The sequence below is a fragment of the Gopherus flavomarginatus genome, chromosome 2, assembly GCF_025201925.1.
Source record: "Gopherus flavomarginatus isolate rGopFla2 chromosome 2, rGopFla2.mat.asm, whole genome shotgun sequence".
NCBI lineage: Eukaryota > Metazoa > Chordata > Testudines > Testudinidae > Gopherus > Gopherus flavomarginatus.
The window spans coordinates 77,213,630-77,228,000 of NC_066618.1; the positions used below are offsets into that span (position 1 = coordinate 77,213,630).

The 14,371-nt window shown below is 39.7% G+C and overlaps 2 protein-coding genes across 3 annotated transcripts in view; both read left to right on the forward strand.

Moving 5' to 3' along the window:
* Positions 1-14,371, forward strand: part of GPD1L (glycerol-3-phosphate dehydrogenase 1 like) — an 844,690-nt gene that overhangs the window by 23,798 nt on the left and 806,521 nt on the right. The gene's annotated exons all lie outside the window — the stretch shown is intronic.
* TGFBR2 (transforming growth factor beta receptor 2) overlaps positions 1-14,371 on the forward strand; it is a 76,650-nt gene that overhangs the window by 8,768 nt on the left and 53,511 nt on the right. The window lies entirely within an intron of this gene.

Sequence of the window (14,371 nt, forward strand, 5' to 3'; positions counted from 1 at the left end):
ATATATCTGCCAGGGGTTGGAGGCCCTCTCCCAGCTGCCATGTAGTCATACTCATGGACTTCAGTGGGAGCTGAAATCACTTAATGCCTAGCAAGACTGGCCCTTATATTTTTTATGCCTGTGAAAGAGAAATCTCTATCCACCAACTTCCACAGTATTTGTTTGTGAGTTTTGGGTTTGAAGTGCATCTGAAGCCATCATAATAATAATGGTTAGCACTTTTCCCCCTTAGATCTTGAAATGCTTGTTGGTATGTCTGTGTGTTTTATTTGTGTTTTAAAAAAATAGATGTTTGGAGAGGGAAATATGATATGGTGTAATTAGTACTTTTTCGCTTCTTTTTTCTCAAATTGCCTAGTCTCTTAAAATATTCGTTGGGTGGACAGAAATTGCTCCAAGTTTGCAATTTTAAGGCTGATGTTGACAGGTGCAAAGTACAGTAATTTTGCTTCCATTCATTCTGGAGTTAGTATTTAGCCCAGAGTAGCATTTCTCTGTTGTTTTGAGTAAGGCATTACACGACTACAGAGTGACTATTTTTTTTTCCTTTGGCCCAAAATGTGCAGCATTATAAAATATACAAAATTTAAGAACGTTTCTTCTTTATGTTTTCAGTGATTACCCTGAAATTGGCCCCCTTTTTCTCTGGGAACATATTATAAAAGCCCTTATTCCCAACTTGGCTCCATGGAAATCTTAAAGATAAACTATCTTGCAGCATGGCTGTAGGTGTCTTGATGCCAGACACCCCGCTGCCTGCTGAAAACACCATAGGATGGGTCCATGATCAGAGAAGGAAATCTTTGAGATTTACATTGTGTATTTTTCCTGAACCATCCCCTCTTTTGGAGGGATACGGTGGGCTGTGGATTTTGAAGGCCAGAGCTTCATCAACCCCATTGATCATGATCAGGAATACCGTAATATATGAGGATGGAGAAGAGCTATCATGCAGTGGTGGCTGCTGCTACACTGTCTCGTTTACCTGCCATTGGTTGGTTTGCAGCCCAAACCAACAGAATTTCCCTCCTCTTCATATTTCCACAAGGAAATCCCAAGCTCTGCAGGGGACTGTGCTATGGAGCACAGTGCCTGCCCTGCAGCAACCCCTTCCTCCTCCACCCCTTCAACCCTAATGAGTGTGGGTCTCTGATGGGAGGCATCCCTGTTGGCCAAGGGAGGGAAGGATGGTGCCATGGCAGTGACATTCTCCTACTTCCCCAAGGAAATAGGGTGATGTATGTAGGTGGGTGACCCCTCCATGTGTGTCAGTTTGAGTTCAAAGAGAGTCTTGAGCACAGTAATTCTTCAACAGAATTTCTGGATGAGAGCCCTAAGGCCATCAGGAAGCCCAGTCAGTCTTGCATTGTTTCTCTTCTCCTATACTGTGCCAAGTTTAAACAAGACACAGGACTAATCTGTTTCCCCAGTTAAGAGCTTCTATGTGGTATAAGCCATTGAGGAGCAGTGATGGTGCAAGGTGGCCCCATCTTGTGTTACTTGACTGTTTTATGGTCTAGCTCTTTTCTGTCATGGCTGTTTTGATGGATATTGTATTGTGCAAGCTGGGTTGTACTTCCTCTAACTTGTCTATTTTTGTATGTGTGAAGTGCAGTGTGTTTTGTCACATGTGCTTATCAATGGTGTCAAATTGGAAACACTGATCTCTGTCCTGGTTGGTGACATTTGAGGGTGAATGCTATAAGCAGACCATTGTTCATCTGCAATCATTATAAAGCATCTTAACCTTCAAAGCTAATGTTGATACATCTCTACTACTACCACTCACCACATGCATCAAGGTAGAAGAAACTTGCATCTACATTTCCCTCTTCTCCCCCCACCCCCAGCTGTAGTCTGGCATGGACCGTACTCACCAAGATAAGTCTTCCTTCCCATAAAGTGTGAACTTTATTACATAAAATTGTGCATTTTGTGTTCATTAAATGGAGGAACAGATAACTTGGACTAGGGAGGAACAGTGCATACCCCAAGTGGTGCTGGAACCCTTTTAATAGTGGAGGTGCTGAAAGTCAGCCCCCTTACCGCTGTCCACGCTCCTCCCTCCAGCTTGGTCTGGGAGCAGTGCCATGTCTCTGGGAGGAGGGGCAGAGCCCAGACAGGGGTGAGGAGGCAAAGGCTGTGGGCAGGCACTGGGCATAGGGCCAGTAGCAGAGTAGCATTGGACTGACACGCAATATGGATTGTGTAGACAATCACTGAAGTGGACAAGCAGCTGTTCCAATGAAGCTAGATGAATTCAGAATAGAAATGTGCAATATTTTTTTAAACAATGAAGGTAATTAACTGTTAGAACAACCTGTCTAGAGACTTGATAGATTTTCCATCATTTGAAATCTTTAAATCAAGACTGGCTATCTTCTTAAAATGTAAACAATGGCTCAAACAGAAGTTGTGGCCTTGATGCAGAAACTGCTGGGTGGGTTCCTATCCTGAGTTATACAGGAGGTCAGACTAGATGAATGATCCTTTTGGGCCTTACATCCTGTGAATCATCAGGTATTTGTTTAGCACCAAAAACTGGTTTTACCTGTGTCCTAAATCAGAATTTGGATTAGTGTCTCCAGAAGCAACAAAGAGTTAAGTCACTCTGCTGACTAACCCCTTGAAAGGACATTTTATACATGTATGGGCTATACAATTTTGCATCCATGGAATTTTAAAACGTATCCTTTCCCATAGAAAGTTTCTTTTTGTTTAAATTATCATGTTGTTGAATTTGGAAAGCATGGACACTTTTTGTTTTAAAACCATTCTGTTAAGTGGATGTTCTAGTCCTATTAATCCTTTCTAAGATACCACAGAAAGTAGGTACCTTCCATATGCTGGTATCGTACTATATCATGTCTCTAGCTGATCTACCATGTAAAAACTCATTAAGTGTAGCCACATTTTGCTTTTAAAATTTTGTAATTGTTAAAAGGAAAAGAGATTTGAACAAAAATTACCAGTCAGAGGGAAGGCATGTCTGATTCTGAGTTCTTCCAAGAAAGGTTTTCCCGATACACCTGAGCAAGTGGTGTGCGTTTCTCAGTCTTACACCCATGCTACTTTCTCCTCACACCACCTCCTTTTACAGAAGTAATTGTTTTGCAGACTTTTGGTTGGTTTTCCCTTGCACTTCTAATTGGAATTTTTCTTTTAAAAAAGACATTTGAAAAATGCACATGCTGACTTTAAGAACTGTTGGGCTATTGAGAAAGAACTGTTAAAGTCGTCTCAAGAGTGTCTAGGAGATGGCCATTATCTTAAGCTTGGGGCATGCTGGAGACAGTGGGTTATGGAAACAGTGACCATCATAAAAGACTGCTTTTTCATTAAGTATTTCCACACAGGTAAATATGTTTTTTTTTTAAATCAACTGTATCCATACAGTTCACTGTATGAGCTTAATTACAAAGTTATTCTGCCTAAACATCCAGTACTGTATTTCATAACCAAGCAAGAACAGCCTGCTTTCTCTCTCACACCTTCAGACAGGTAGACTAAACATTTTAGCCTGGCAAGTTCCTTCACACTGAGCTGTCTCTTTCTTTGAGAATATCCTTGCCTCGTGTTGTAATGCCAGGCCTTTTGGTGCAGACAACTGAAGCACATTGAGCAGTGACTAAAAGTATCCACTGCAGGCAGTTAGAAGTTTTTTTCTTGTATGCACATATGCATATTTGTTAGTGTCAGAGTGTTGCTAGCCTTTAAATGTGAGTGTCATGTATGCTGGATTCCACAGACATCTACGTGAGAATGTATCTCAGACGAAAGCTGTTTTACAGCACAGTGTACAAATGTAACTTTCTTGCATTCGTGTTCTAGAGACAATGGTAGTGATGGGGCCCTTTGGTCCATTGGGCCCTTTAAAGGGTTTGGTTATGGAGTGAAATCCAGGTCCCACTGAAGTTATGGTAAAATACCCATTTACTTCAATAGGGGCTGGATTTCACCCATGAATTTTTACTTTAAACCTGGTAGCACTCTCTACAGTGAAGAGAAATTTGTGAACAGCCTCATTCGTCCCTTTCCTCCACAGTTTTTTTTAGAATGGATTACAAGCTGCTGATTTGGCTACAGTGAGGTTAGGCAAGGAATCCATTTGTAAATATATTAAAAGGATTAGATGATCAGTGAGGCATGTTAACCAAGCAATCTGGGGTAGATAAGGCAGTGAGGCATGCTAGCCAGCCAATTTAGAGTAGATAAGGTGCTATCTCCATACATCTCTCTCAAAAAATGTGGTATATCGTGGCACTGTGGGCTTGTCTACACTTACTGGAGGATCAATGCTGCGGCAATCGATGCATCAGTGATCGATTTTAGCAGGTTTAGTGAAGAGCTGCTAAATCGACCTCCGATGGCTTTTCCATTGACGCCAGTACTCCACTTGATGGGGAAGAGTAAGAGGAGTAGATGGGGGGAGAGCATCTCCCATCGACACTGCGTAGTTGGACCTTGCAGTACGTAGATCTATTCACAAAACTCAAATTGCGTAGCATAGATTGACTTTTCCCTTTAGGCCTAAAGCATAACTTAAGGGACATTAGGACTCCTAAGTAGAAGTCTCAGAATGAAAACATTTCTAAGATTGGCTTGTTTTTATGAGCTATGTCCTCTTCTCAATGCATTGTATATAATTTCCATTAATGATGGTGGGAATTAGATGCATCCATCAAGAGACCCTACCCCCAAGGTTATAACGTTCTGCTACTTTTTCTCACATGTAACCTGACAGAGACAAATATAGCCATCCATGCTGCTGAATTTGAGAAGGTTATGTAGTTTTTCCCCACAAATCCATTCAAAGTGATTTTGCTCCCAAAGAATTAAGTTTCTGTCTAACTTTACTTTTGAGGAGAGTGATTTACGATTTTAACAGAGCGGATGGATTATGAAAGTGAGTAATTTCTTTCTTATGCTATTCCTGTTGAATCTGTCATTCAAACGTTACTGTGCATCAACAAAGCTGTTTGCAGAGAGTCTTTTCACAGAAAAATTTCGCATTGCAGTCAACAAGATCTGAACAGAGCTGCCACAAAAGCTTGTTGGTCCATCAGTGATTGACAGAGAATTTCCTTTTTGGTAAAATAAGTCTTTTTATTTCACTACAATTAATTTCCCAAGTTAGATTAACTAGGATGGATCAGAAAAAGAGGTACAATACAGCCTTTAGAAAATAAATTGTATACAATTCTATAATATTAAAACAATTCATTTTATTGTAAACTAGTGTTTAGACCAATGCTGTAGTACCTTATAAGAATGTTTTTAGCAATGTATCCAAAATATAATTCTAGATCTCACCTCTCCCACTACTGCTGAAATTTGGAGAAGTTCAAAATCTAAGCAAAGGACCAAATTTTGCAAATGTCCCTATGTTTATAGTGAGCTGAAACAACCCCCATGAAATAAGCACCCCTGAATTTTAGTGCTTGAACTCTGGATCCAAGGGGCCCACTTTTTTTTTTAAGTATGGGAGGATCCGATTTTTAAACATGGTAACAGTGCACCCACAAAAATACAAATGCACTCATTGCATATGGAAAGTAAGTATCGGCACATGTGTATAAATCAGTGCATATGCACGTGTGCATAACTACTGCCAGGTTAGAAGCACAATTGCCTGGTTAATGCATTACAATACTCATTTTTCATGGGCACCTGTGGGTCTTTACAACACAGTGATTTGTGTAACCGATAAATACGAGTCCCATGAATATGCTGAATGTTTATGGAAAGTTTTATAAAAGTTTCAGGCTGGTTAGTCAGTGATATACATGTGCGTATACATCTCGTATGGGAATAATGGAGATTGTCAACATGTGAAGTCTCCCCCCCCCCATTCCTTTCACTGAAGTAAATTTGCTCAGTCACTTCCAATCGTAGATGGCTAGATTAATTACATCAGACTGAAAGAATAAATTAGTCCTCAGATTCATGAAGCACCCCATAAATCTAGTTACTGACTCTCTTGTACCTTCTTTGAAGTGCTGCAAAAACTGACACCACGGATACTGGGGTGCATTGGTGAAGGAGCTCAGTGAGAAATCATGGTTTGAAAAAACTCTAGAAACATTAGTATGCACTCTTCTAACAGAGTAAAAAAAAAAAAAAAAGAGGTTAAACAGAGCGCTATAATTTTCTTACTCTAAACCACATAATCTGAGCCAAAATCTTGTTAGGTCTTACTTATGCCATTTATGTATCTGATGCGTCATAATTATGAAGTATTATCAGTGCAGGAAGGTGACACCTTAAGTTTTATGGGAACAGATGCAGCCCACTCAGGGTTATATTTTAGGAGTTCTTTTGATTTCTTTTTAAAAAATCTAACATCCAGGCTTTGGGCCTGATTCTAATCTCATTTAAATCAGTGAACTTACTCCCAAAGTATTAGGGTGTAAGTGAAATCAGAATCAGGCCCTTTAATTTCACCAAACTGGAACTAGAACTGTGAAAAATATTCATAACAAAAACCGAAACTCAGGCAAGGTTTACCAAAGTTCACCGACTGTTTGGCCAGGCAAGTTTCAAGCAAACCTTTGAGGCATTGAGTGAAAACTGCAGAGCCACCAACTTTCACAAGGTTTTTCCCCTAAAGCAAGGCAGAACTGGTGGTTTGGTTGAAAACTCATGGGGTGCATCTCACCCAAACCAAAACTAGGGTTGCCAACTCTGACTGAAACTATTCCGTTGCTTTCAATAGTCATTGTGAGATCAGTGGTGATTCTGGGAGATTCCAGGCCAATCCTGGAGGGTTGGCAATTCTAACCAAAACACTTGGAAGAGAGAAATAGATCTTCTTAATAACACAGTACTTTTCTCTTAGATTATACCTTCTCATCAAGAAAATACAGTACATTTTACCAACATTGATGCACTAGCCTCTCTCCAAATCCCTGCGAGGTAGGGAAATCTATTATTCTCACTTATGGTCAAGGAAACTGTGACACAGAGACATTCAGGTCAAAATTTTCAAATACATCCAGTAATTTTGGTTGACCAACTTGAGACACTTTGGGTCTGATTTTTTCCAGAGTGCTTGGCAATTGCAGCTGCCATGGAAGTAAATAAGACTTGCAGCTCTTTACTGTCTCTGAAAATCAAGCCCTAAGGCCCAGATCCTCAAAAGTATTTAGGGAGTTTAGGTATCTCTTGAGGCACCAAGGTCCAGATTCTCAAGATAGTTATCCAAAAATGGTTGCACCCAGAATTAGTGAAGTCTCTTAAAAATGTTGGCTTAAGTGATTTGCTCCACCGGAAGTCCGTGGTAGAGATAAGAACAGAACCTCAAACACCCGACTCCCAGTCCTGTGCCTTAACCACAAGAACACCCTTCCTCTCCTCTATACTGGGTGAGCTCTTTCTGGAATATCTGAGAAATGAGTCAATGAGTGCTTCCTAAGAGGGACACCAGGGAAATGTTTAATTATTCTCACAATGTGCAATTTCCTACAATCAAAAAGGAATATTTTTTTTATAATTCGCTATCAGTAAATATGTGTAAGTGTGTGAGTTTCTGTAGTGGGAGCCACAAAGGTATGCGTGTTCTCAGCGCATGGAAAATTGTACCAGTCTTCAAAAACTGTACCCATAGAATGTGTACAGCCGCAGGACAGGCTTCAGACTTAAACCACTGTGTATCACATAGCTTGACATGTAACATACACCAGTGAGATCTACATGGGCATTTCTCTTCCAAAGGCTGCAAAGGAACTTTGCTTCAGTAACATTATGGGTATATGACTCAAAAAAAACCCAAAAAAACCAAAAAAACAAAAAAAAACCCACCAGGAAATTCAAAGATAAGACTGGTTTCAGAGGGGTAGCCGTGTTCATCTGGATTTATAAAAAGCAACAAAGAGTCCTGTGGCATCTTATAGACTAACAGATGTATTGGAGCATAAGCTTTGCGTCTGATGAAGTGAATATTCACCCTCGAAAGCTTATGCTCCAGTACATCTGTTAGTCTATAAGGTGCCACAGGACTCTTTGTTGCTCTTTAAAGATAAGACTGATGCTTTCTTTCCCTTTCATTCACAAAGCAACCCAGCCCTATTGAGGATGGGGAGTCAGCCATAGCTTTGAATTTCCTGTCTTTTGTTGTGCTTTATCACAGCCTTAATGTAGAATATAGGAGTTGGTGCTTCATTTCCGATGCTTAACTTATAAAAAAGGTTATAAAATGAATATTGTTTGTTTGTGAGACCAGAGGGGGGTCTCTTTTAGTCTCTTAAATAAGCAGTATTTAATCCTATGTAGACATAATCTGGGCTAGATTAACCATTTGTAAAATACACTGTCAAGCATTTGTGAAAGGCATATTGTTTATCCAGCTAAATATGTATTTAGTCCTCTTAAGGTACATGTGCAGTAAAAGACCTGCGGCACAGCTGCAGTTGGTCCAGATCAGCTGATTCAGGCTTGCAGGGCTAAAAATAGAAGTGTCAATATTTGGGTTTGGGATGAAACCCTGCAAGGAGTGGGTCTCAGAACCCGGGTTCCAGACTGAGCTCAAACGTCTACATGGTTATTTTTAGCCCCACAGATGAAGCCCTGTGCACCCAAGTGAATTGACCCAGGCTCTGAGACTCGGTTATGTGGGTTGTTTATTGCAGTGTAGATGTACCCTTAGTCTTCACACTTTCCCTTGTGAGCCATTATAGCCCAGTTCTTTCCCTCCCACTCACTCTTGTCATACTTGTATCTGTGCTTGTAGTAAACCCTAACTAAAATTTCACCACTTCTATATGCTGTTAAAATAGAGAGATTCTTCCATTGCATGCAATGGTTAACTGAGATTTCTGACTCCTTGTTCCATACTCTTTTCTGTTGTCCTTCTGCATGTATTATCATTGTTCCACACCTTTGGAAACAGCAGCTTTCCCCACATTACAGTACTGGCTATTTAATATTCTTGTCACTGTGCATGGCATGTGCACCTGTATTTCCCCTCCCTCTGGTACAGGAAGGGCACCCACTCTCAGGTGTCCAACTCCCCTGGCCATCACCTCTCTTAGGTGGAAACACAACTCTCTCTCTCTCTCTTCCGACCAGGTATCTCCAGGTTAAATTGACAGGCTGCCCATGCATGCTGGCTTCATTTCCCTTCTGTCACCATTAACGGTGTGACTGCCCACAGTTTTATGGTACCTCGCAGCACTCCCTATGCAACCCTATTTTATTCTTAAGGTAAAAGCACGACAGAGAAAACAATAAAAGACTACCCACACGTTAGTAAGCTTACCAGAGATCATCCCAACCCTAATGTGGGCTATTGCAGGAGCAGCTCTTCAACACCCAGAGGGTTCCCTGGTTGTTTTCAGTTCATCACAGCTTTAACTCCAAACAAGTACATAGTTTTATGGGGTCTCCATCAGCCCAGTCAAACCTACCAACCTTTCCTAAGGACTGGGCCCTCCATGGATCAGGAGTCTTGTCTGTGTCAAAATTAGACTCATGACTCAGTGTGTCAGACCACTCTGTTTTATTAGCACAGCGCTCTGCTAGTAACACCCAGATAATGTGAGCACCACACAAGACACAAACTATCTTATTTATACAAATAGAAGGGCGAGTACTTAACAAGATAACAAAGGAAGCAGAATCTGATAAGTTTACCTGGGCTAGGCATGCATATCTTATTTCCTTGCTAACTACTACGGATCTTCTGTTAATGTTTCGCCATTAGCACCCTTGTTTATGCCTAATGTATCTTTTCCTGGCACCTGTATTTCAACATTTCTTATTTCTGCTTAAAGGTACATACACATTTCTTTAATCCATTCTTATTTTTACAATATAATTCATTCTACTTTCACAATCCTTTTGGTCAAGCTCACACCATGAACCACATTTTACTGGGTTCCACATATGAACCGTTCTTTATCTCTTTGTTCATCAGCAATATTCAAAATCATCATATTAGGACTCTGTTTTGGGGCAGTCACCTGGGTGGCATGCCTTACACGATTTTGGATACAACAGGAGACTAACTGAAAACATACAAAAATTATTAAGATTCTAAACAGGATAGTCAGGGCTCCCTGAAACAACCAGTTTCCTATGCCAGAGAAATTGAACAGGTTACTTAGCCACTTCCATAAAGAACTCTACTCTTCATGGGGAAGATATGAGATTTGTTGTAAGTGGCTACAGCGATCTATTACCTCATCGGTATCGTCAGGTATAAACACACAATGTTGTTTTCCAATAGAGCACAGGTCCCTCCTTTGGCCGCCAGCACTATGTCCAATGCCTGACGGTTTTGGAGGGCCACCTGTCGGATCGCCCCTGTTTCTTTTGCCAGGGCTCTTAAACTTTCTCCAGTTTTATTTGCCATTATTTTAACTACTGCTTGTAACCTCAGGAACCATTTTGCCTGGTGTATTACTCCCCCAAGGGGGATAAAGGAACTGCCAATAGCCTCTTCTGAGGTGTCATTACTGTTCCATATTGTGTTAAACGGACAAGATCTCCAGTGAGGTCTGGGGAATTGAGTGGGATAGCCAGGACAGGAACACCAGTTTGAGAGTTGGGCTGGGATGTGGCTGCAGACCCAGCATTTAGAAATAATAAGGGTCTGAGCTATCCACACTTGCTGCTGGAGAAAAGAATTGTCATTGTGGACTCCCCAGACCTTAAGACACCAGCAGCCGAGGAACAGGTGCCACCAGAGGCACATGTTGGAGGCAGGGCCCTTCTGGTTCTGACAACCTCAACTGAGGAAACCGCAGTCACGGTTTTATGTCCACCAGGCAGCAGGCGCTAGGCTCGTTACTGCTTCTTCTTGGGCCTTGCTTTAGGTTGTCATCTGCTTCTGGCAACCCTTACAAGAACGTAGATTGTAAGATATTGCAGGCTGTTCCTCTACGTCTTCTTCTGGAGTCACAATTGACTCTGCGTGGTGAGGTGATGATTGGTCCTGAGGTGATGATTGGTTCGCTGGGGCTGGTGCATTCTTATACTGCGAAGAATGTATCCACTCTGAGATGCCAGACAGTTTAACAGCCGTCTGGGTAGTAAGCAGTGCCTGATGATTCTTTGATGTTCTTTAAGTCTCTTTACTACTTCTTTCTTGACTCTGGGTATAACAATGGCCTTCACACCTTATCTTTTCCAGATGCATACATTCCTCATTCACACAAACAGAATGAGAATACAGAGAGTAGTATTTTATATCGAGCAAAAAAGCATTGCAAATTAAACCTTGCTAAGTTTTACAATTAATAACCAAGACAATTTACATTGAGACCCAGGCCTTCAATGTTTCTCTAATTTACTTAACATAGACACAATAGAGAATCCTGTCTCTTACTGCCTAAATCTTAAAACAAAGAGTTAAAGAGGGCCCAATTTGTAATGCATATGGGAAAACAGAATCTTATAGTCCCAGAGGGTCATTTCTTTCTGCTATTTAAAAAAGATGGCTAGCAGGATGAAATCAAATTATACTTAATTCTTATGGGACTTTATAAAATCCTGCTCCTACATATCCCCCTTTTGACACTAAGATTATTAATCGCCAGTGTCACTTCTTATTTAGTCCATCTAATAGAAAATACTAGGAGGTGATTTGGGCCTGTGGCTTTAGCTTTGCATACATTTGTTTTATCCACCAGCACATTTTAAACATTTCAATTAAACACATACAATTTAAAACCAAAAACAATTAGGGGTAGTAATATTAGTATGCCAGTAGTTGTGGGAGACCATCCAGAAAATGTTATACCAATGGTAAGCTGTTACGTTTTTCTGCAGTGGCAATTCTTAACATGTCTCCATTTGCGTGTATAATATCAATGGTCCAGTTTTCCACTTCTTTTTTTTTTTCTAGTAACTATGTTACCTTTTTACAGATGATTGGTAACTGTTTGCCATTTAATGCCAAGATTGATAGAGAACTCAGCTAAATCAGTGCTTACAGTAAGCTGAGACTTTCTGTTGTTGTTTCTAACACTTTTAAAACAATTTCCCCCAAGAATTAACACAGACACATAGCCCATTATACAGTACTTTGGTCTCATTATTAATTTTATTTCACATACAGGATTCTAGTGAGATGTCTTTACTACAGGCTTTGGAGCAACAGGCATGGATAAGCATACCCACTTTTGAGGAGTCCACTTGGTACAACCTCTGGTGTCCACTAGTTTCCCTTTCTCCACAGCCCACTGGCTTGAGGTCCAGGACAACCAGAAAAATCTCAGGTGCAATCTGGGGAGTGGGCTAACCTTCCATATCTTTGCTTCCAGAGCCTGTTGGTGTGCGATTTTAACAACAATTTCTTCACTTAACAAATTTTGTCTCACTGTACTGGAGACATACTGCGTTTATTTATATTGATAGGTATCTAACAATGATTTTTCCTTTGCTTTAACAGATGCATCAAAACCTTAATGTTTTCTGATATTACCCAAAACATCTTATGTTCTAAATATCTGCATTTCAGTACATTCCATAGCTATTGCAGTATGTTTTTTTACTTTCATTTGTTTTTGTAATAGGTTGTTCTGTAGCAGGTATTAGCTTTTTCTGATTTTCTGAAAGACAAAAATAACATTTTTCTACCCCTTTCGGGGTGGCATTGATTATCGCTTAAAAATACCCTTGCTGATTGCAGGCAAAACGGAGGAATTACCCCCATATTTTCCTGTGTTTTTTGTTCTATAGGCAGGCCAGGTTTTAATTGGTTCTACTTTTTAAGGGTTATGGGGAAATTATTCCACTGTTTAGTTATTAAATTCATGAGATGTTGTACCTCAAGTTTTTCTTCTTATATAGCAGACCAAGTTTGTAATGTTTTTCCTGCTGTGTTAAGCTTTAAGTTTATTCACAAGTAATAGCTGAGAAGCATCATTACCACAGTACCTTCAAGGATTTTTCCAAAAATCATACATACTATAGGTTGTTACAGGGGTACTTACTAACATTACATTTATCTCAATGTTTAATATTAACAATAACATTTTAGCATCAAATCTCTTAAAGGGACCTTGTTATACCATGTCTTTTATTTAGGCAATTTCTTTTGTGCTGACAGTTCTCACCTTTCTTTATCAGTTAGGTAATTTGCATCAACACCAGCTTGTCTCTTGGATTCAAAGCCATCAGCAGAGCTCAGAGACTGTCTTAAAAGGGACAGAATCAACTTCCGCCAGAGTTTTGATTTCTTTTCACTTTCAACTCCTGCTTACAAGACACACAGAGATCTGAAAAAGAAAACAGTCTATTGCGGCTCTTTTTGAAGCCCTAATAGGATTTTAATTTAGTAGCATGTTTCATTTGCATTTCATTTATCCCCTTGTACAATATACACTGCACATGTCCTAGGGAAAATGCACATTCCTTCTATACTACTACTTTTTTTTTTTTAAACATTAGCCACATCAATTTTTACCTAAGGTGTAACTGTTTCTTCTGTTCTTACAGAGTTTTCATGTACCCTTATCAAAGTGACAGTCTGATTACACAGAGCCATTTTAAGGCTTAGTGTTTTTAACATTGCTTCTTTTTGTTGTGTGCACCTCAACTCTGCTGTTGCTTCAGAGGGTCACTATTAATTTCTTATTCTTTCACTACAGCTCTTATCTGCTATTGTTACAAAAAAAACCAACCAACCAAACAAAAAGACTTCAGAATCTCTCCCTATTGTCCTGATTTTGACTTCCCTATTGCAGCCATGACTTCGTCTTTTTAAAAACATTTTAAATTTTGTAAAGAATCAAGTTACTCCTTAAGGGTTAAATGCTAAATCCCAAAGCCAAACAACACTAATTACCTGTGTCTTGCAAAAAGGTCTGTCAGTTTTGCAACTTTGAATTAGAGTCAAATGAATTTTTAGTGACATTAAAAACAAAAACAAAACCAGTTTATCTCACATCTAGAAAACAGGAGTTTTACAAACCAGATGTGTTGGTTTAGATTCTTAGAACTTTACATATTTTCACAGACAAATAGATACATATACATTTTCTTTTCCTTAACATTCCTTTACACTGCTTTGTTTTTACATAGCTGTATATATATTTGGATTATTTACAGGCATTCTTCTGGAAAAGGGCCCATTTTCCCTTCAGAATGGCTGCAAAGAAACCAAGAATTCTCTCTCTCTAACATGGTCCTTTTTAACATTTTCACAAAGTTTAACTGCTTAATTCTCTCCAGCCTCTGTAGAGTTAACTTTTCACTCTTTCCTTAAATCACTTGTTTATCTCCCAAAATGATACTTTTATCACCTCAGATTTCACCATTTTAAGTATTGTTCCAGGAGTTGATGCCTGCACTTACTGCTTTTCTTACTCCTGACACTATTCCCTTAGGGCTTTAAACCTGTTTTTCTGTTTCTTTATCTGTTGCTTGC